At 40.7% G+C, this 24,465-nt stretch overlaps 1 protein-coding gene across 1 annotated transcript in view; it reads right to left on the bottom strand.

The window, feature by feature from the left end:
• LOC146868757 (uncharacterized) overlaps positions 1-24,465 on the bottom strand; it is a 541,685-nt gene that overhangs the window by 455,607 nt on the left and 61,613 nt on the right. Inside the window, exon 2 of the mRNA XM_085613729.1 lies at positions 22,552-22,644. The gene's annotated coding sequence lies outside the window, so the exon portion shown is untranslated. The remainder of the gene's footprint in view (positions 1-22,551; positions 22,645-24,465) is intronic.

The following is a 24,465-nucleotide window of genomic DNA, read 5'->3' as shown; positions in this document are numbered from 1 at the left end:
TGGATGATTGCAAGAGTGCATACATGGCATATAGGTGATTTATGCAATGCATGGATAGTGCATACATGATTATTTAAGCCCATACATAGCACCTAGCCGATTGGATGAGTGGATGAATAGTGTTTCAGCGATTGGATATTCCCCATGTATTTTTGGTTGACTGAACAGGTAGTGCCTGGATACTTACATAATTACATCGGTAGAGCCCAGAGAATTGAATAAGTGCATCTGTAGTGCCTACCTAATTAGATGAGTGCATGACTAGAGTCTGAGTGACTGCATGATTCCATTGTTAAAGCTTGAGAGAATGGATGAAAATAAGTATACTGCTGGGGTGATTGTATAAGTGCAAAACAATTGGCTCAGTAATTAAAAACTGCATAGGTACTGGATTGGTGATAGGTTTACTACAATGGTACTTGGTATGTAATTACAGGAGTAGAACCTGAGTGTTTCATCAGTGCACGTGTGTGCTTCAGTATTTCAATGACCGCATGGGTTTTAAGTGGGTGTTTAGATGGCTGCATAGGTTCTGCGCAAATGTTATAATGATTGCATAGTTAGAGCCTTTTTAATTGCATAACTCAATAGATAGTACCTAGGTGATTAGATGAATGTATATGTAGTGCCTGCATACTTCAATGACTACATAATTTCTGCCTGCCTGATTGCAAGAGTACATGTATAGTTTCTGGATAATTGAATAATTCCATGGATACTGAATCACAGATTTGATGACTGCCTGCGTAGTGGCTGTGTGATTCCATGAGTGCCTGAATACTGCCTGACTGAGAAAGTACCCTCTTTGCTGTGAAATATTTAACAGTTGTCACTATATCTCTGAATCATTGGTTATCTCCTTCTGTCAGTATCAAGCTACCTGTTTTACTGTATACATGCTTTTTCTTCTGACCTATGTGTGAGTGAAATCTAGGTATCACACTTGATATATAATTGCATACTTGGCCCTTTGGAAACATGCATTGCTTTGTTACTGAGTGTGCACATGCATCATTAAGTTTCTATAACAGAAAACAACATTTTGAAATTTTTCAAAGCACAAAACCTTTTGCAAATGGCATACCTGCATCATTTCTTAAATACTTCTTCTGCTTCAGCATATCTCAAATAAACATTACACTCGAAAAGAAGTTAGCACACAAACTCTTGAGGCATTCTGCACTATTAGTGCTTCTCAATTTTAACCAAACCATGTATAAAGAAAAACACTACCCTCACCATATACATTAAATTGTCATCAGCCTTACTCCACGTAGATCACCATGTAAACATATATGAGATTTCTTAATAGTTTTACACCTTCAAGCCATCTTCCCCAAAATATATACCTCTCTGCATCTTTAAGCAAACTCAAAAGTTCCACCATATATATATATATAGCTATGTGCAAGCACAACAAACCTATCTTACCATCTAAGCATATGCAAAGTGGTCATCTAAGATAAAAACCACAATGACAAACACTTCCCATTACATACCTAACAGGTATTACTTCTTTCTAATTCATATACACGCGGACAACAGGTTCTCATCTTTTATTTCTCACTACACCTTTCCTGTTTAATAATGTTAGTAAAGTACTACAACTCCCAGAATGCAAATGACAGATGTATCTATTATGCACATGATGTGAAGATATTTAAAATATTCTTAATTCCTCAATGCAACTTTCCACAAAACTATACTGTTATTTTTCAATAAAATACACAATGTAATAAACAGGCACTAATTAATGTTTCCCTTACTTCCCAAAGCATTCACAACTAACCTCTTATATACATGGCCTCTAATAGATACAGTTCATCTCATATTTTTTCTCATCACTGTGGTACTCCTTTTAATCAAACTCCAATATACATCTTCATTTCTAATGTACATTTTTAAAATAATTACAAAGTTATATACATACTACTGAATTCAGTTTGTAGATTATATTGTTGTTTTAGTTCTTTCTGCATAGTTTGGACTGTGTTAAGATCTGTTAAAACTTAGCACAAGAATGGTACACCACTCTCACATAAAGCAAGTCTAAAATGGCAACCTCTTCAACTTTCCAGTCTATCATCATGAGAAAGGCAGCAAATGAAATCATGTCTTTCATTTTAGACTACACTATCTCTTCTTGTGAATGGTTAGTATCGGTTAACCCTTTCCCTCTCTTTCGAAAAGAGATTCCTATCTATATATTAGCAAAGTTAGCAATCATTGTGGAGAAATCACAAAATAAAACTGGAGTGCAAACCGATATCTAGCTTAATTTTTCTGAAATTTAAATACTATATAACAGTTTGTTACATAGTCCTGAGATGGAAATTAAAACTTGACATTACTTACATAGAGTCATCACTCTTCAACTTTATTTTTTTTTCTCTATAACACCCTTCCCCAATACAGTGTTACCTCAGTGTACCTAGCAACCCAGTGGAAACAGTAGGTCACAAGTTCACAGCACATTCTAAAAGGAACATGCTGCTTCAAAATTAGATACAGCAGGTGTGCTTTATTCCACACATTCCAAAGCATATCCATGTCTGTATTCCATTTCTTTTCTTAGACATCAATAATAAGACTTCTTACTAAGGCATCCAACACACTACCGAATTTTATTCACTTTCATGCTGACAGCATCCAATGATATTATATATTAATCACCTCCATTTTAACTACTATTCCTTTGGAAAACGACCTCATTCGGCTCCAGCTTTCTACTGACTACTATTGCTCCTTCACTTCAAAATGTTCAGAGTATGAATTGTGGGCCACCCCTATATCTATTGGGCAAAAGAGGCTGCAAAACACAGAGATATTGACAGGGACTTGGGTTTGCCAAATGTGCAGATTACTTGGTTTGCCCAGAAAGAATTCAAGTTTCATCAGTTGCTGGCTTTGGTTAAATTCATTGTGGATTCCCAAACATGTCACCTCATGATTGTGCAATGTGGTGGCAATGACCTAGGCACATTGACTGGTATAGGACTGGAAATCCTATTGAAAGGCACTTTTGCAGAATGGATGTCGCTTTTCCCTCACACTGTCATGGTGTACTCCAATATATGCCAAAGACAGCGATGCAAGTAGTAAAATCAATTCTGTCCACAGATTGACAAAGCCAGGAAACATGTTAATAAACCTGTTTCTGCATTTCTCAGAAACCATCACATGGGCTGCACCAATAACAACAATCTGTGTTTTGACATGCATGGAATTTATAGAACTGATGGAGTGCACTTTACAGATGAAGGCAACAGGGTGTTTCTAAGTAACCTGAAACTCTGCATCCAGTCTTATGTATAGCAGCCATATACATACAGAGCCACCCTAGTACCAAAATATTGTGAAGTGTTTTTCTAAGGGGTTTTATATCCTTTAGTTTTTGGAGATGTTCGTGACAACGTCGCAACAACAGAAAACGAAAGCAGACACTCAATGGCCACCAGCACATCCAAGAATAATATGTAAAAAAATCCATTCTGAACATTGCCCTACACACATTACTATATACATACTTCTTTCAAAGCATTTTTACACTCATATTTTTGTACTATGTTTCTTTAAAACACATCTTTCTGACCTATTTCCCGTTTTCGCGGTTATTCGGTACGTCGCAACCACGTTGTTAACCACAACAATCGCACCTTTCCCATAAAGGGAAAACACATACTGCACTATTTTAGACACTAGGGGGCTATTACTGTTCACTTCAAACTCATGTTTTTCTAGTGTATTTCTAGAACCATCTCTAAATCCTTTTTTCCGTTTTCGCAGTGACTACGGACATCGTGATGACATCGCTCGTCGCGGTCCCTACGGTTACTTTGCGAAAGCAGAAAGTAAAAACAGGATTTCGATGGGCACCACCACATTAAAAAAAACTATATAATACATTCTAAACATAACAGTAGATAACTCACTGTATAAATAACTCTATAAAACATTTATTCATATCTCTATAACAATGCATGCTTATGAGTTATAGTTAGCTCAACTAACTATAACGGCCTAATTTCTCTGGTTTTGTACAACTGAAATGTCCCACTAACTATACCGTCCCTGAAACCTGTGGTTTTTTTCAGTGAATTTCTATAGTTTGTTAAATGCTATTTTCCAACTATAACGTCCCTGAAACCTGTTTTTTTTCCAGTGAATTTCAAAGGTTTTTTAAATGCTAATTCGTAACTATAATGTCCCGGAAACCTATGTTTTTTTCAGTGAATTTCTAAACTATACCTACATAGGTAGGATATGTGCAGAAAGAGGAAGACGGGACCAGAAATAAGCAAAAGAAGTCCAGAAAGAGGCAAGAGAGGTGCAGAAAGAGGCAAGGAGGAGTGCAAAAAAAGCAACAGAAGTACAGACACAAGCAAGAGGGGTGCAGAAACAAGCAACAGAGGTGCAGAAAGAGGCAAGAGGGGTGCAGAAAAAGGCAAGAGGGGTGCAGAAAAGAGGCAAGAGAGGTGCAGAAAAGAGGCAAGAGAGGTGTGCAGCATGAGGCAAGAGGGGTGCAGAAAGAAGCAACCGAGGTGCAGAAAGAAGCAAGAGAAGTGATAAAACAGACAAGAGAGTTGCAGAAAGAAACAAGAAACGCGAACAAGAAAGGTGCAGAAAAAAGGAAGAGAAGTGCAGAAAGAGGCAAGACAGGTGCAGAAAGAGGCAGGAGAGGTACAGAAAGAGGCAAGTAAGGTGCAGACAGAGGCAAGAGGGGTGCAGACAGAGAGAAGAGATGAGCAGAAAGAGAGAAGAGATGTGCAGAAAGAGAGAAGACATGTACAGAAAGAGGGAAGGGGGTACAGAAATAGGCAAGATGGGTACAGAAAGAGGCAACAGAGGTGCAGAAAGAGGCAAGAGAAATGCAGAAAAAACTAAAGTGGTGCAGGAAAAAGCAAGAGAAGTGCAGAAAGAAGCACAAGGGGTGCAGAAAGAGGTACAAGGGGTGCAGAAAGAGGCACAAGGGGTACAGAAAGAGGGAACGGGGTGGAGAATGTCAAGACAAGTGCAGAAACAAGCAACAGAGATGCAGAAAGGGGTGTTGCAGAAAGAAAAGAAGTGCAGAAAGAAGCAACAGAGATGCAGAAAGGGGCAGGAGAACTGTAGAAAGAGGTAAGAGAAGTACAGAAAGAGGAAGAGGGTTGCAGAAAGAGGCAAAAGGGGTACAGAAAGAAGCAAGAGCAGTAGAGAAAGAACCAACAGAGGTGCTGAAGGAGGCAAGAGGGGTGCCAAAATTTGCAAGCGAGGAGCAGAAAGAAGCAACAGAGGTGCAGAAACAGACAAGAGGGGTGCAGAAAGAGGCAAGAGAGTTGCAGAAAGAGGCAAGAGAGTTGCAGAAAGAGGGAATAAGGGTACAGAAAGAAGCAAGAGGGATGCAGAAATGTGCAAGGGAGTAGCAGACATAAGCAAGATCAGTGTAGAAAAAACCAAGAGAGGTACAGAAAGAGGCAAGAGAAGTACGGAGAAAGGCAAATGAGGTGCAGAAAGAGGCAAGAAGGGTGCAGAAAGAGGCAAGAGAGGAGCAGAAAGAGGAAAGATAGGAGCACACAGAGGCACGTGGGGTGCAGAAATTTGCAAGAGAGGTGCAGAAAGAAGCAACAGAGATGCAGAAAGGGGGAAGTGGGGAGGAGAAAGAGGCAAGAGAGTTGCAGAAAGAAACAAAAGAAGTGCAGAAAGGGATGAGGGGTGGAAAAAGGGGCAAGAGAAGAGCAGAAAGAAGCAACTGATGCAAAAAGGTGGAACAGGGGTGGAGAATGTGGCGAGAGGGGTGCAGAAAGAAGCAAGACAGGTGCAGAAAGAAAAAAAAGAGCAGAAAGAAGGAACAAGGGTGCAGAAAGAGGCAAGAGGGGTGCAGAAAGAGGGAAGAGGTTGCAGAAAGAAGCAAGAGTGGTGTAGAAAGAAGCAAGAGATGTGCAAAAAGAAACAAAATAAGTACAGAAACAAGGAACAGAGATGCAGAAAGAGGCAACACGTGGTCCCCTTCCCCTGGGCCACTTCTGGCCCCGGGACCCCATCCCCCAGGGCCAGCCCTCAATGTTGGGGACCATGGGTGGAGCCCCAATGCCGCTGCGGTCCCAGCCAGCTCCACGCCTCCTGCAGAAGCTGGCATTGCTTTTGGACAAGGGGAGCTGCTGACATGCAGCTCCCCTTGGCCAAAAGAAATCTGTTTAACTTTGTGGAAGCAAGGGCAGGTTTCCTGCTCTCGCTTCCATGAAGCAAAGCAGGAGTTTGCAATGACAGGGTGGGAGTCGTGCTCCCGCCCTGCCATTGCAAACTGCAATGTCCTGGGGGTGGGCACTCTGGGACATTGCCAGAGCCAGCCCTGGGGTGTGGCGGTCTCCAGGGCCATAGAGGGCTCCAGGAGGGGGGCTGCGCAGCCCTCTCCCAACATGAAAATATCCCCGGGGAGGTGGTGGTCCCCGTGGCTGCATCCATACTTAGTGACCCCTCCCCACACCTCTGGTAATATTTTGAAGACCTGGGGAGGTGGCGGGCCCTGGGCTGCGTGGGGGAAGGAGTCCCCCCATGCATTTCAATGAGAAAGCCCTGGGGAGGTGGCAGTCCCCGGGGCTTCGGGGGAACCACGTGCCCCCCACGTAATAAAGCGCGAGGGAGGTGGCGTTCCCCAGGCTCCCCACAAATAATTTCCTTATTGCCACCAGGACCTGCCCACCCGGGTGCTCAAAGAAGCAGTGGGAGCCCTCGCTTTGTTTTTTTCATTTTTTCAACCAGATGAATTTGGCTGAAAATATTTTTAAAATGCATTTTTTTGGCCCGGAGGTCCTTGTGGGACCCCCTGAGCAGGCCTAGGGGATCAGGGTGTTTCTACCCTGCCCCTTTTCTTGTTTTTTATCCTTTTTTTCACTGTTTTCTTGTAACTCGGTTTTACAGAGTCACAAGATGGCTGCCAACATTTGTTTTGGAGTGTTGACAGCCAATCAAAATGAAGCTCGTGCTCTGGAGGGTTCGCAAATCCTCCTTGGCCACCAGATATCGATATTTTTATTCTTTGAACTTCTCAGGAACTACTGAACAGATTTACACCATTTGAAAAAAGGTCGCTTTCTGAACCAAGAGCTACCCTTTTGCCAAATTTGGTGTAATTCCGTTCAGCAGTTCAGGCTGTAGCTGTGTCTAAAATTCCTATGGAAATTAACATGGAGAAAACGAATTTTGGGATCCCCTTTTTTCTCGGCCCCCGCTCAACGAATCATCCCGAATCTTTCAAGACAGGAGCTGACCTGAGAGAACCATTAGTTTTGAAAAAGTTTTGAAGATTCTTCAAACAGCGTCAAAGATATTGGCAAAATTAAAAACTTTTTTTAAATAGACACAAGGTCCTAGCTATAACTACCTACTGGCGACCGCCTGTAGGTAATATATATTACCTTACATTATATATACTTATATTTCACTATACTAATCCTTTATATGTTCCGGAGTAGCGTGCTCCTCACCAAAAAACCAGCTTCAACACCTCATCAGGGGTAGAAAGCGCTATATAAATGCATACATTTTCCCCCACTATCCCTCTGCTACCCTTCTCAATCCAAATAACTGACTAACATGTCCACCACTCAAATTACTTTTCAAATTTCAGTAAACTAATTCACCACTAATCCTTTTTGGGTTCCGGAGTAGCGTGTTACTCACCAAAAAAGCACTTCAACTCCGCGCCAGGGGCAGAAAGCCCTATATATATATGCAATTACAATACAATACATGGATCACATCCAGCTCACCCACAGGCAGCAAACCTGCAACCACTCACACATGCACCACACCAACCACCAGCACACCTACCACCACACACATGCACCACACACCACTAGCACACTCACAGACAGCACATCCACCACCACACACATGCACCAGAACCACACCCACACCTACCTTACAATACACACCCTAAAACACAGATGCTCACAGTCAATCACACAGCAAACACCTATGACACAAGACACACCCAAACGTGCAAAACATACAATAGACCCACAGGCACCTGCTCCCTCAACAGACATATGCACATCACATACTGCCACTCCCTCTACTTCCCAAACCACACTCCCACCCGAACAACCTACCAAGTTTCCCATTGAAGATGTCCATTTCAGCCTTGCCTTAACCCCTTCCCTACCACGATTTAGCTAACACCAAATCGACCACTCCCATGCCCCAACCCCCATTCCACCCCAAAGGATCTGCCTCCTGCCTTTCCTCTACAAACTCACAGAGATCAACTGCGGAGTACCCCAAGGAACACAGCTCAGTCCCACGAGCTTCAACATCTACATGGCCCCCCTTGCAACCATCGCCAGACAGCATGGACTCAGATTAGTATCCTACGCCGACAACACCCAGCTCATCTTCTTCCTCACGAACGACCCCAAAGCCACCTGAATTATCTTCCAGGAAGGAATGAAAGACATTGCAGCCTGGATGAGCAGCAGCTGTCTGAAGCTCAACTCGGAGAAGACAGAAGTCATCATCCTCGGTCCCACCCCCTCAGCCTGGGACCACACCTGGTGGCCCTTTGCCTTTGGTAACCCGCCCACCCCCATGGACCACGGCCAGAACCTCTGCATCATACTCGACTCCTCCCTCACCATGACCCGCCAGATGAACGCTGTCGCCTCCACCTGCTTCAACACCCTCGCATCCTTTGCAAGACCTTCAAGTGGATCCCCCAGAAGCCAGAAGGACCGTCACCCACGCACTCATAACAAGTAGGCTGGACTACGGAAACGCGCTCTATGCTGGAATCCACAAATACCTGCAATGCAAACTCCAAACCATCCAGAACACTGCGGCCAGACTCATCCTCAGCATCTCACGACACGAGCACATCACCCAACACCTGAGAGATCTCCACTGGCTCCCTGTCAAGAAGAGAGTAATCTTCAAGCTACTCACCCACGCCTATAAATCTCTCCACCATACCGGACCCAAATACCTCAACGAAAGAGTCTCCTTCCACATACCCAAAAGAAACCTCTGCTCCGCCGTCTCACCCTAGAAGAAAACCCCGCGCATCCACAGAACCAGAGCGAGGTGGAAGAGCCTTCTGCTACATCGCGGCTAAGGCCTGGAACAAGCTCCCGGTCAACATTAGATGATCCCCTACCCTGCACACCTTCAGGAAAAGCCTCAAGACCTGGCTCTTCGGTTAACTTGGAGCTGCACCCCCCTCCCCCAGCACCTTGAGACCCTCATGGTGAGTAGCACGCTTTAAAATTCCCTGATTGATTAACTGACCCTTACCAAAATCTAAACCTTCAACATCCCAACCGACACCTAGCAAACGCAAGACCACCCCTCCAAAAACCACCCCCCTACCAAGCCCAAGGGTACCCCTCCCAAACCCCCACTCCCATGTAAGATCTGTGAGGTGCTTGCTCTGCTCAATAGATGGCCCTTTCTGAGGAGGTTCCCCTTGGCAGTCCATTAGGAGGCAAGCTTTGTACCACTGCACAACATTGCACCATATTGGAAAATCAGAACGGCCATTTGGCTTGGAAATTATTTAGAGACCTATCACATTTTAATAAATACATTTGATTTGACAGCATTAGTCCAGGCATTATTTTTCCTTAGCAATTGTTTTATTCCTAGCAATGTTTGAGTAAAATGTGAAGTACTTATTGGTCTTTATCATGATGGCAGATAATACAACTGATCGTTTTTAATGTCTACATTTCTAAAGTGCATACAGTGCTTAACATAATATGTGATGGTCATTTGGATTTAAATGCAGCCATTCATCATAGTAATGGCCACCTGCACTAATTAACTGATTTTACAAATTGTATTTGGATGTGTTACTACAGGTGTGTTTGCTTCACCTGGATTACTTATTACTATGAGCACATATGCATTACACCTTAAAAATATATTGTGACTATTGAAATTGGAGACGGTACAGTACTTTCACTAGACAAGGGGAAATGTTACATGGATGTATATGTTGATTACTTCTAATTTGTGACTGACATTTATGTTACTGTTAATATCTAAGGTAAAGGTAACACCTTATTTAGTGCCATTTTGATAACATTTTACATTGCACTTATCCCTATGATGTGTGTTTCAAATGTTGTTTTTTTTAGAAAATTCTTTAATCATACCTGTATGGTGATTAGTTGTTTTTTTATATCCTTTTTTGAGCAAGTGTCCATTTTTATTGAAGGCAGCTTGCATCAAGTTAATACATACAATTCTTTAATTTTCTAAAACATCAACATTACAGACACAGCGTTGTAACGACCGCGTTGTAATGGAATGCGTTGTTAAAGCATTCGTTGTGAAGACCCATATTTCTGTGGTTTAGACCAGATGCTCACTGTACAAATAGTTCTTGCCTTTATGCGATTTTTTTTTTAGTTTCAAAAGCTTCATGGAAGGTATAAAACAAGTGCTCATGATACAAATGAACTTATCAATGAGATATACCAATATATTTTCCAAAGAGATATGAAGGAGAAATAATTATAAAATACAACATAATCAATTCAGCTCAGTAAAATAAAACATGTCTCTGAGTGAATACAGAAAGAAATCAAAATATATCAAGTAGCATTTTATATATTTTTATATTTTGAGTACAAGCAAACAGAAGAATAAAAGGGGGGGAGATGTGTTGCAAAAAGAAAAAAGGCAGAAGCAATGATAATAGGGATAACATGAGAAAAAGAAGTGTGTTAAAAGATAAGTGATAAAAAAGGAATAGAAAATGAAATAAGGATATAATAGGGGTCCATGGAGGTTAAAAAACCTCAACAGTTCTGGTATTTATTATATGATGATGAGCTAAATAGGAAGTCAAAGGATACCATAACAGGTCCCTTTGGATGGCAATTTGCAATGTGTGTGATGCAGTGTTCAATCTGTGATTATGACAAATCAAGTTCTACCAATTAAGAAATGAAATGGTACAGTTTTTCCAATTGGAAGTAATAACTTGAAATGCCACCATCACGAGAAGATCAACAAATATCCGAACAGTCGCCAAGAAAAACAGTGAGAATGTTATAAGGTGCAGTAATAGGAAGCAATTGGGCCAGTTTATTCCAAACCTGTTTGTAAGAGAGTGGTGGGACACAATAGTCCGAGACGTAGGGAAATCTGATTTTATGATGCTTTATTTTAGGTAAGTTCATGAGATAGTAAAGATAACTCTATATATCTTCTTTCTTCTTCTAGGCTGTTCCTGTTTGGGAGTGCCAAGGAGGCCAGCTTTTCCTCTCCTTGGAACAAAGAAAAGAAATGGCAGAGTTAAGTGTTTTATTCACACTTAATATATATGAGTGCAGGTATTTACTTCACAGATATGGGAATTAGCTCTGCATGAAATACTACCAAGCAAAACAAAAGATGGTACTTTGTACATAAGGACAGCACTTGTTGACTTGGCCGTTTGTATGCAGACTTGGAAGCACATAGAACAGCCTTCTCTGGTCTTAATTAGAGCCCGGATAGTATTTAATTTCCTTCCCCGATGACGGTCCTCCATTTGGCCTTCCTCCTCACACCTATATCTCAGAGACATGCACCTACCTCTGCACATCACATTCCTTCAGGAGTGTGACAGGGCAACTCGTAGGGACTTTGGCCTCCTGACGTCTGCTTGGGACTCTCTGGACCTGCTGAGCTGACGCAGTCACACCTTGCTGTCTACAGCCAACCCGGATTTGAGATGGACTTCCACTGGGCACTATTAATTGCCACGGTCTCTTCGCTTTCTCCTCTGATGTTTTTGACCTCCTCCACCTCTTCTTCCAGTTCTCTATATCACGGGATGGGTCCTTTCTTTATTGGTCTTTGGCCCATGACAACGTTTTTGTTGGAGGTCACATGATCTAGAGGATTGCTCTAGTTAAAGGGCCCATAACTGAAAGAGTCAGCGTTTTCCGGCGATTAATAGGACAGGAGTTCTCCCTCGCTTCTGATCGCTCCCGGGACGGGCTGAAAATAAAGAAGAGGGTCAGCTGGGTAAGAGAAATGCCAGTGCTCCTTGTCACTCTCTTCAATGCCGAAGTCTTGGGATTGCTCTGCATGACACTGTCTTCATATGTTCTTTTTATGTCCTTTTGGAAACAATCTGCATGAGGGGCTTGGCAAGTTCAACAATTATTGTTAGGCAAAAATGTAATTCTACAAAGAGAACATCGAGTTAAAAACAACTTATAAAATAAATACATTATCTGAGTGGAACTGGCAGAATGAGAAGTATGATGAAGTTTGTGCCATATTTTGTTCCACAAGGGTATGGGAAAGGAAGACTGCAAATAATATTCCCAGGACTCTACAATTTCAGCCCTGTCTGAATCTGAAGATGAAAACTGCTGCTACATAAAAGAAGCTTTAACCTCAATAGAAAAATCGTAAGAAGTGGGACTACTGGATGACTGGGAAGGAATTAAAAAAGGATCTATGATATCTTGTCTGAGAATATCTGAAGGAATGCTATATTTAGCCCCATGAGAAGAGGGAATATGAAAACATATTGTAATTCTTTGAAATAGAGGAATTGATTTTCATGAATGATCTGAGATAGTGAGATAAGAACATTAGTCAAAAAAAGAGACCATTTAAGAACCTTTTGAGCTATAGTGATATTGGGATTATACCAAATAGGAGTAAAAAGCAACAATTGAGAAGGAGTATAAATCTGGAAAATTCACTCTTGGACAATGTTGCTAGAGTGTTTCTGTAGAAGAGAGGACATGGATGTAGGTTTCTGAGCTATAAGAGAATTTTAAAAAAAGGATAAATTAAAAGAAAGTTCGAGAGGTCGCCAAAGAGGATGAGAAGTAGAAGGTGAACTATCTAAGGGGGACCAAATCTGTCTATGGGTGAAAGCAGAATGATATTGAGGGAAATTAAGAAAGGTGTGGTGGCCCCCTTGCCATGGTCATTATAAGGCCCTTAATCTTAGAAGAAATATAAAGATAACCTGTATTATTAAACATATCTTTAAGACAAAATGTATTAAGCGGCATGACTTCAGATTTATCTATGATAAGACGATAGCCAAAGACTTCAGAATATCGAGATAAAAGCTGAAGAAATTCAGGAACGGAAGCATGAGGATTAGAGATGTAAAGTAAGATATCATCAGCATAGGCAGTGAATTCAATGTGGAGATAATTCAGGGTATAACCTATGAAAGTCTGGGATCTTCTAATACATTCTAAGAATGGTTCCAAAGTGAGAATGAAAAGTGGTGAAAAGGGGCAACCCTGTTGTGCTTCTCTAGTTAGTGGAAAATATTGAGACAGCAAGCCATTACTAAAAACCGATGTGGAAAAAGAGGTATAAATATTTTTAATGTATTGAAGAAATGTAGGTCCAAAGTCCCAGTTAACACGGTCAAACACCTTTTCAGTATTCAAAGTAAACAAGGGTAAAGGAGTTTTGGAATGGGAAGCCCATTGTATAATATTTTAAAAGGTGCTAGCATTATCAGACATCTTACCGCCTTTAACAAAGCCAGACTGCTCAATGCTGACAAGAGAGGGGACAAGATCATTGTCACAAATGCCAAAATCTTAGAAAACAAATTACAATCTGTATAAATCAAGGATATCGGCCTACATTTTTGCATTCAGTCAAGTCCTTATCCTTTTTGGGAATTAAACAAATTATAGCTTCAGAAAAATAACCAATCAAAGAATCAGAAATTAAAAAATGCTTATAAGGGTGAGATGTTAGGGGATCAGAAAATTTGAGAATTTGGACTACAGTTCAATAGTAAATCAATCAGGTCCTGGAGCTTTATCCTGTGGAAGTTTGGAAATGGCTGTGAGAATTTCAGCTCAAGAAATATCAACCTCAAGTGAGGAAAAATCAATCTGTGGATTTTGGGATTAAGGATAGTACTGAAAAATGAGTCAAGGAAATCTTGAGTAGGAAGAGTGTCTTCATTATAAAGATTGGAATAGAACTTGGCAAAACAAGTGATAATATCCTAATCTTTAGGTAAATGATTACCAGAGGTATCATGTTGGACTTCTGTTTGGATTTCTGTTTTTTAACCTTCAGATAGTTTGCCATGAGTTTGCCCGCCTTTTTGGAACCACCATAATATTTAACATTAATTTTCAACACAGCAAGCATTAGTGTGGAAATCTTTCCTCCATTGTAGAACTTGGTGATGTAATAGAATGGCATCACTGTGAAGTTCTAGGAAAGACAGTCATTTGGAGAAGCTTTACAGCTATGAAGATGTACTTATGAATAAAACAGTTATTATCTACAAACCACTGTGAGTGTGGTTACTACAGTTTTTTGGCGACGAGCGATCTGTGCAGGGGGGCAGAATACTGAGTGACCTCCACCCCTGGAAAAGCAGCTCAGTGAGGAGTCCTGCTAATGAATTTTGACCTTTGGAACCGTGAGTTACAATTATTTCAATTTGCTTGTGGGATAAATTAAATGCTCAAGAACAGGTTACTTTTGCCACTGTTTCTGTCAAACTCTGAACATACAGATGGTTAGTTTACTGCAATGGCGTTGTTGTAAAACTTTCAAATGAAAAAGGGAAAGAAAAAAAAGACGATGAAGGAGAACACAGCGTGCAGCGCATTTGTTTCACCAGTATTTTGTTCGGAGTGAAACGGCAATTTCTTGGGGCATTTTACATATGTTTTCAACATATGTCGTTGTCAAGATACTGTTGGTTTTGAGCGAGTATCTTGGAATGTGCTGACTGCGCGAGTGGATGCGCAAGGCAGCAGAAAGTGTGTTCACGAGGAACATTGACGGCACGGGTTGACGCGCGAGGCGGAACACTGATGCCACGAGTCGACGCACGAGGCAGAAAGAGCAAACAGAACCGTCACGAGCCATATATGCAATTCTCGAGCGGCTCATTACAATAGGCGCGAGTTGAAAATTGTCACTCTTTTGGAGCAATGTACACACAATCAACAAAACTGTTATAACTCTAAACAGTGGTCACGCGCATTTAACATATTATATGAAAATAACGACGATCCTACCAGTTAAAATTCTACGGGCTTGTCCCTTCACTACTGGAGCTTTGTTTTTCTACAGGGGATCATTATAATGTGTGATGCGAGCACGTATTTTCCGGACCACGTGATTGCTAAACTATTTGCATAAAAAGTTTAGCTTGTGTGAAGGTTAATCTGCATTAGTGAAGTGAAATTACCACTATTTAAGGAGGATCATCTGCAGTGTTATTTTAGATAGTTATTTTAGATAATTATTTTAGATATTTGTTTTAAATTATTATTTTGAATTGTTATTTTAGTTTATTTTTATAACTTATTATTTTGATTAGTTGGGGTAGTTTGTTATTTTTATCTTCTCATTACAGGTATGTCAGAACAAAGCATGGCTACTCCACCTTGTTTTTTGCCTCTTCCTGGAGAACCAAGCATTCCTTGGAAAAGATGGAAAACATTTTTTAACACTTGCATGTTAGCTGTTGGTAGGGACAAATATGGACCACTGAGAAGACAAGCAATTTTGCTACATCATTTAGGGACAGAAGGAAGAAGGATATATGATGATCTTCCTGAAGTGTCTTTGGGAGTTGGTAATGGTCAACCTGTGAATCTCTATGACATGTCGTTGAAAATGTTGGAGAAGCATTTTACACCTAAACTAAGTGTAGTTTTTGAAAGACACACATTTTTTTGTCGAACTCAAGCTCATGATGAAGATATTATGAGTTATATTGCAACATTGCGTGGTCTGGCAGTTACGTGCGAATTTCATGCTCTAATGGAATCTTTGATTTGTGATCAATTGAGAGATGTACTAGAGACAAGAAAGTCAAAGAAAGACTTTTGTCCTTGGAGCCTACATTAGACGAAGCTGTGCAGATTGCCAGGAGCATGGAACACACTGCTGTCTGGATGAAGGAGATTGACATGGGAAAACTAACTGTAAAATCTCCGGAAAAAGAGGTTGTTGCGCTTGCTGTACAAGAAGTTGGAATGAAAAAATCTACTAAAGTAGAAGAACCCTGTGCATCCAATACAAAGAATATACCCAACGTAATTGGGAAAAGAAAGATCATGTGTTATAGGTGTGGTTGCCCTGGGCACATTGCTTCTAGTTTTGCATGTGGGGCAAGGAACATGACATGTAGGTCATGTGGAAAGAAAGGACATTTAGCTAAAATGTGCAGGTTTAAAGTACAGAGTCCAAGTGTTAAAACAATAGAGAATCTTGGAGAGATTCAAGAAGAAATAATGCTATCTGTGGATGAATGTGGTATGTCTAACCAGAGTCACAAGGTAATCATCCATGAGAATAAGAATATACAAATGGAGAGTGTAGGAAAAATTGAAAAACCCCATTGTGAGATTACCTTTGGCAATACTCAAATCAACGTGTTGGTAGATTCAGGTAGTTTATTCACACTAATATCTAAGGATATTTATGAGAAAGATCTAAAAAAAAAAAGACATGAAGAAATTGCAACATCCTGATATAAAAGCGGTGAGTTACGGTGGGAAGAGAATTAACATTGTGGGGATGGAATGGATGGATATATTTTTCAAGAATAACAGTGTACATGGTAGGGTGTATGTAACGAAAGACGGATCTAATCTTTTAGGGTGGCGTCATCAAAAACATCTTAACATTATTCTTGATCCTAATGCTAAGGAACCGGTGATGGTTGTAGACACTATGCAAAAGTGTAAGTTGCCTGGATTAGATGTTGATTCAGAATGGGGAAATAAATTGATGCTATCATTTCCACAAGTCTTTACTGATGATTTGGGTATGCTGAAGAAATTCACTCACCGCATCATTCTGAAGGAAAATGCTGTTCCAGTGGTGCATAAGGTTAGACCTATACCATTGCTAATGAGAGAACTGCTTCAGAAGGAGCTTGACAAATTGTTAGAATGTAAGATTATTGAACCCATCAAATTTTCTGAATGGCTTGCTCCAATTGTTGTTGCCCCCAAGGCGGGCAACAAGATTCGTCTCTGCATAGATTTGAGAGATTTAAACAAAAATATATGGGTCGATCATCAACCACTCCCCAATATAGCAGAAATGTTGAGTGTGATGGGGGTGGAAGAATCTTTAGCGTTTTAGACATGTCTGCGGCCTGTCACCAGGTGAATCTGCATCCGGATTCACGGCCCCTGACTTCCTTTGTCACACCGCTGGGGGATTTCCACTATTGTCGTATGCCATTTGGAATAGCTTCATCCTCCATGGTGTTCCAAAGGATTATGCAAAATATATTTCAGGGGATGCGAGGGGTTTTGTGTTTCCAGGACGACATAATGGTGGTCGTAAGGTCATTTAATGAAAATGATGAATTGTTGTTTGAAGTGCTGAAAAGAATTGCGGAACATGGATTAACCATAAAAAAAGAGAAATTTCAATTGAGAAAGGAACAGGTGAATTATCTTGGTCATGAGATTTGCATCAATGGAATTAGACCAAACAAGAAGTATTATAAAGGCAATTGTTGATGCTCCTCAACCTACTGATAAGGAGTTATTGAAATCGTTTCTTGGTCTTGCCAAGTATTGCTCTAAGTTTGTATCCAATTTTTCTGATACTGTTGAACCTATTCAGAGCGCTATTAAAACAAGCATTGGCATAGCCAATAGGTCTCGCCTTTGGGACCTTATAAGTGTTTAGCCATGCAACAGTTACATAACTAAATACTTATAAGGTCCCAAAAGCGAGACCTATTGGCAATGCCAAGCGGCCATGCAGCCGCAAAAGTGATTGCGATCAAACATCAAAGCGAAACTGAAAGTAATCTCGGGAAAAGCATTTAAGAGGTTTCGCTCCGTCCTTATTACTTATGTAAGAGCAAATAGAGCAGAGTTTTTGCCTTACATTGAGCTATATTATTCACATCAGTAAAGTGGAGACAATGCCTGTGTTTGTTTTTGAAGATAACCAGTCTGAAGTCAGTTTGCACTCCGGTTTACCCTGAATTAAAACTTTAGTCTGCAGCAAATTGGCATAGCCCTTAATTATCACACGAGCAGCAACTCTGTCGACCCCCCCTTCAAATTAAGGCTGCTCCAGCAAATGGTTTGGTTAGAGGGTGAGTGTGAGACCTCAAGGGTGTTCGGACACTGCAGCGCTGGGGAGGGACAGTCTGGGGCCACCACACACTGGGAGCACAATGTGTACTAGAACAGCGGGGGGCCTGCTAGCAGGGTTGAGGTCACACGCAAAGCAGTCTAAGGCTTTTTACACAACTAGCGCTTTTTAACAAAGACGCCGTTTCTAAGCATTATAAATACCATTTTACTATGACACAATGTATAGTATGTCGATTTACCAACCACGGAGGAAAAGAAAGCTGCGAACGCGATGGGCGTATAGCGACTATGTTTGCATTCCATCCCACCGGCGCGTGAGGAGCGAAACAATGTATACTTACTCTATGCACCCTAACCTACTGTCAGTGTTTTATAAGCGCCGACATATTGCTTTTTTGCCAAATTAGAGCGCCATTTATGCACCTGGAACCCGGACACTGGATACTTTGGGAAGGTTATGTGCTAAGCGCCCTGTTAGTAAGGTTACATTGGTTTTAAGGACAGGAATGGGACAGTGACAGCGAAGTATAGTTGCAAAGCATGGGTCAGGGTTGAAATGTACGGGCCAAGCGGAGTCCGAATAAAACTGAAAGTGATCGCAATCGCGATCAAATATCAAAGCGGCCGTGCGTCCGCGAAAGTGAAAGTAATCGCGGGAAAAGCGCGGCGCGCGCGCCCGCGCACTTGCACTGTAGCTCTAGGCTGGCCTGGTAGCACTTTTTGGAGCCCTGTCAATAGGTCTCGCCAGACCAGCGCATGCGCTGGGTCAGGCGAGACCTAAAAAGGAGCACTGTTTGAATGGATTTTGGCATGTGAATCGGCATTCAAAAATTTTAAGGCGTCATTGGTTTGTGCGCCTACTTTAGCTCACTTCAATGTTAAAATGAAAACTAAGTTGACAACTGATGTGAGTAACGTGGGGTTGGGCGCTGTGTTGACCCAGAGGGTGGATGATGAAGTGAGAGCGATTGGTTACGCATTGCGTCTTCTATAGGGTGCAGAGAGATTATATTCTGTCATTGAAAAGGAAGCCTTGTTGTTGGGCAATGAATCATTTTAGATTTTATTTATAGGGCTTGTCCTTCATTCTCAGGACAGATCACAAGGCATTGTTACATAATTTTAAAGGTTGTAAGCATCTTGAAGGAAGTGTGACGCCACGCATATCTTGATGGTTGTTGTCTGTGATGAATTTGAATTGTTCAATTGATTTTGTCAGAGGTAAAAGGAATGTCATAGCTGATTACCTGTCGTGTATGCCAGTTGATGAAGAAGGGGATACTTCTTTTATGATTGAAGTGGACTCTTTGTCTACTCTTGTTGATGGAGAATTGGCTTTAAGACAAGAAGCGTGGGGTGAAGCTTAGAGTGTAGATAGAGAGTACATGGAGCTAAAAGAGACAATACGTAGTGATTGGGAAATTGCCGTGGTCCTAAGTGAGGAGTTGAAACAGTATGTGAAGGTGAAAGATCAGCTGAGTATTCAAGTAGATAAGGTCTTGAGGTGCAACCATGTTGTTCCACCAAGAATGTTATGGGGGGGACTGATTAAGCTTGTACACGAAGGACACTTGGGCAGAAGCATGTGTAAGAGTAGATTGAGGCAGTGCTTTTGGTGGCCTGAAATGGATAGAGAGGTGGAAGAGATTGTTAGAGATTGTCAGGCATGTAGCAATAGTGATAAGTGTAGAGTGATCCGTCAACCTCCCCTAGCATGTGTGAAAGTTCCTGATCGACCTTGGGAGAAGTTGGCGATGGATTGTTTTGGTCCTATTGAAAGATTAGGTGTTAGGAACAGGTTTTTAATTGTTTTGGTAGACTACCATAGCAAATGGTTTATAGTCAGACCTGTGGAACACATTACGTCTGTGAAAGTGATTGAGTTTCTGAAAGATGTGTTCTTGGAGGAAGGGATATCTAGGACCTTGGTCACAGACAACGGTTTACAGCTTGTTTCTACTATTATGACAAAGTTTCTTACAGGATTAGGAATCAAGCATGACAGGGTGGCACTATTTAGGCCACAGGAAAACAGATTGTCTGAGAGGGTCAATCGTATCATTATGGACAACATCCAATAATCTTTGGCTAATAGATTATTGTGAAAGGAAGAATTAGTCAAAATGATGTGGGCTCATAGAGTAACTCCTCATTCTGTTACTGGAGTTTCATCATTTGTGGCTTTGAAACGAAGAGAGTCTGCAACCAAGGAGTCTCCTGTGTGGTGGCAAAAGAAAGATCAGGTCTGGGTGGATCGTGAACGGATTGCAGCAAGGGTTAAAGAATCTCATGAACGCAACAAGGAAGATTATGATAGGAGGAAGGGAGTGAAGATTGTTGAAATGAGATGTGGTGATTTGGTTGCAGTTAAAATAATGAGATTTGTCAAGAAAGGAGAGAGCAGATTTTCTAAGCCACAAAGAGTGGTTAAATTGACGAATTCTGTGGTCACATTGGATAATGGGAGAGAGTGGAGTATGGGTAGCCTGTGTAAGGTTAATTGTCCAAATTCGACTGAATAATTGCGGTTTGTTTCTTGTCAATTATATTGTGGGGATTTCTTGATCGCTCCATTGTTCAATGATAATTATGTATAAGTGTTATGTCACGTATGACATTGTTCATTATTGTTTATTGCTTACTTTATCAGTTGTGATGGATTTCCTTGTAAGGGGGGGGATTTGTTTGGAAATCTCTTTCTTCCATTGTTGAACTTGGGGATGCAATAGAATGGCATCACTAGGAAGTTCTAGGAAAGACAGTCAGTTGGAGAAGCTGGAGGTCACTGTACAGCTTTAAAGATGTACTTATGAATAAAACAGTTATTATCTATAAACCACTGTCAGTGTGGTTACTACAATTAGTTATGCATGATTTATTAAAATTAAGCCTAGCTTGAATAAGTTGGTCTAAAGCATTTTTATTGTATGACTAATAATATTCATGTTCTTTTTAAAAGTTGCAAGAGAGGAGATGATTCTTTGGAGGCAATTTTCTTTTAGGAGACATAATTAATAATTTGACCTCCTGCAGAGGCTTTGAAAGAATCCAAATCATGGTGAAACTTGATGTGTTGAGTCATTGACAGAATTCAGTGATAAAGTGATCAAAGTCGGTGACTAATTGTTGATTATGTAATAAACAATTATTAAAACGCCATCTAGTGGAATGTGTGGGGGAAAGTGAGGGCTCTAGGTCTATTATCACTGGGGCGTGATCAGAGAGCAAGATAGTGCCTAATTCTGCATGGATTAAATGTTGTGAGCGGACTTTGTCAAGACAAATATAATCCATTCTAGAAGAGGAATGGTAAGTAGGGGGAAGAAAAAGAATTCTGGGGTAAAATTATGCAAAGCATCAACAAGACCTCTATTGGAAATTATTCTACGAAAGACCTTTTGCATTTTATTAGGAATATATTTAAAATCTGATTTCCTATCTAAAAATGGATCACACAACTGATTACAATCCCCTCCAAGAATGAGATTGACAGTTTTGAGAGATAACAATTTGGAAGAGAGGGAATGCCAAAACTGTGCATTCACTTTATTAGGTCCATAGACATTAACAATAGAATAAAGACAATCATTAATAATAACTTCTAAGTGGAGATATCTACCATCAGATTCAGTTTTTTGTTGTAAAAAAGTTACAGATAAACTTATGAAATAATAAAATCACACAATTGTTATAAGAAATAGCCGGAGAACAATAAACAGAACCAACCCAACCCTTTTTAAGTATATGAATATCTTTTTCAAGAAGATGGGTAACCTGCAACAAAGCTACATGACAAGAGAATTTCGGAAGGTGAGTTAGAACTGTGTCTTTTGACGGGGCTGTGGAGACGTTTGACAATCCATGAGATAACTCTGAAACTATTTATGAGAATAATTGTAAAACTTGATACATAACAACCTCATGAAAAACATGGATAGTACAGAAGAAAAAAAGCATGCAAACTACTATGCCAATATGGAAGATAAGAAACAAAAGAAATAGGATGAATAATAAAGATGTAAAGAAACAAAATGTGGAAATAAAAAAAGAATACAAAAAAAGACAAAGAAGACACAAAAGAAATATGAAGGAGAAGTAAGACTAACATAATATCATAGAACCACAGATGGGAAGAAAAGGGGAAAAATAGTTAGGAAAGAGGAAACAGGGAAAGAGAGATGAGTCCAAAGAAGACCCAAAAGATCAGATATGAAAAGAAAATGACCATGAGCCCAAGGGACTCGAACCATAGGAGAAGAAACAACAAGAGAAGATAAATTGAAAAGAGAGCACCGAGGAACGCAATGAAGGCTCAACCTGCTAAAGTGCCAGGGACGGAAATTAAGAGATAAGATAAAGAAGTAATTAACCGGAGTTGAAGAAAACAAAGGAAGAAAGATGAAGGAAGGCAGGAGGGAAACATGAATGAAGAACGACGATTAAAAAACATGCAGGATGAATGTAACAGACAATGAAACAGACTTACCCTTCAGGGTGGAACACTTGGGAGGAACGGTCCAACATAGGAAGATCACACATCTGAACAATGAACAAATGGAAGATGCCAACATAAACAGACCTGAGAAGGAAAAAAGGGAGAAGACATTGGTGATGAAGAAAAAGGAAATAGCAAGACAATAATATAATAACCTCCTAAAAAGGAGTGAGAGCAGGAAACAATAAAGTACAAAGCATAAGTTCAGGATCGGATCCACCAGTGTCCATGTCTACTCTTTTGTAATGATGAATGAAGTCCTTTAGTTGTGCTGGGGAGTTAAAGGAAGTAGTCCTGTCCTTATAGGTGACTTTGAAGGTGCATGAGTGTAAGAGACCGTATCTAGCACCCACATCACATAGAAGTGAAGGTAGACCTAAGAATTCCTTGCGATGAACTGCAGTTACCAGTGAGACATCCTGTGAGAGAAAAGTCTTGTGATCCGACCAAATTATCTGATTTTGTTGCTTAGAGGCAGAAAGGGCTTGCATATGGTCTGTATACTGAAGAAATAGGATGATAATGCCTCTGGGATTTGAACTGGAGCTTGCACTAGATATGTTTGTAATAAGACAATGAGCTGTCTGGATGTTAAGGGGAGACCTACTAGTGAGACCTGCAATTTTGGGCAAGTTTGTGTGGCAAAAAGCGATCATGTCACCTCCTTCTGTCCCTTCTGGTATTAACATAAAGTCAAACTTTATTTCTCTGGTTATGATTTTTTTAAATCTTCGGTGTATTGTTTGAGAACCTCAATTTCCTTGGCCATAGTAGCTACTTTAGATGAAGTGTCCAGAAATCCCTCAAAGTGAAGATAAAGGTCAGAGACTCTCACTTCAAGAGATGACCATTTGTCATCAAGACATTGAAGCGTGGTGGTGGTGTCTAACATGAAACGCTTCAGCATTTTGAGTCTGTCCATCAAATCCTCCATAGTGATTGGAAGGGTTGATTTTCTGGGATCGTGGGGTCCTATTAAGTCTTTTACCACCTCTACCAACATTCTCCTTGCGATTGGTAGAAGATGCAGTATTAAGAGAACCATTTATAGAAGTGCTGCCAACCTCCGCCATACTGAAGAAGTTATGTACGAGGAAAGAAAAGGTACAGTATTGTGTGATGAAAATAACAGACCTTCCAGTGAGGAAATTGATAGAAGAAAATACTGAGTAACTGCAGAATGCGTATAAATGAATATATGAATAATACTTTCAGCTCACAGAAGAGCAAATAGAGCAGTCAACGTAGCAATAAAGAACTCCCATTTGATGACAGAAAGGCTAGTCCAACATATTGCGCCAATGAGCAGCATTTTCCAGGAAATGTAACTTAGAAACTGATAAAACTGCAAACCATCACTAGCAGTTAGCAGACATACAATCTGAGTCAAATGAGCAACGTTGCATGTTGAACTTCAAATAAACCGTCTCGACCAGACCCAGTGAGAGACTGCACAAAATTGAAATGAAGAGAAGCATTGGAAGTGAAGAGAAAAGGATTATATTGAATGCAGAACTTTTTTTAAAATGAAATTTAAAATAATGTTGGAAGTGAAGCCCAAGTGTGAGGAAAGACTGAAGAAACTGAAGAAAAAGCAAGCCAGGAGTGCAAGAGCGCTCACATTCCTGTCAGGTAGCTGCTAGGCAGGAGAAATTAAGATCACGCTCAGCTGCTGAGGTGCGGAAAGGGCCGGGCTGTGGGATGACAGGCTCAGCAAACGAACAAACAAACAAAAAAAGAAAACTCACCACCCGAGCACCCCTGCCTTCATAGTTCGACCGCCTCCATGAGAGAAGGCAGGTATAAGCTCTGGACAGAAAGCTGAAGCAAAGTCCAGACGGAGAGCTCCGTCACTCGACGGCCATCTTGTGCGCGTTCAGACGCACACCCCTAATGTGATTTTTC

Source organism: Triturus cristatus, chromosome 1_2 (genome assembly GCF_964204655.1).
Source record: "Triturus cristatus chromosome 1_2, aTriCri1.1, whole genome shotgun sequence".
Lineage (NCBI taxonomy): Eukaryota > Metazoa > Chordata > Amphibia > Caudata > Salamandridae > Triturus > Triturus cristatus.
This window is presented reverse-complemented; position numbering and strand designations above follow the sequence as displayed.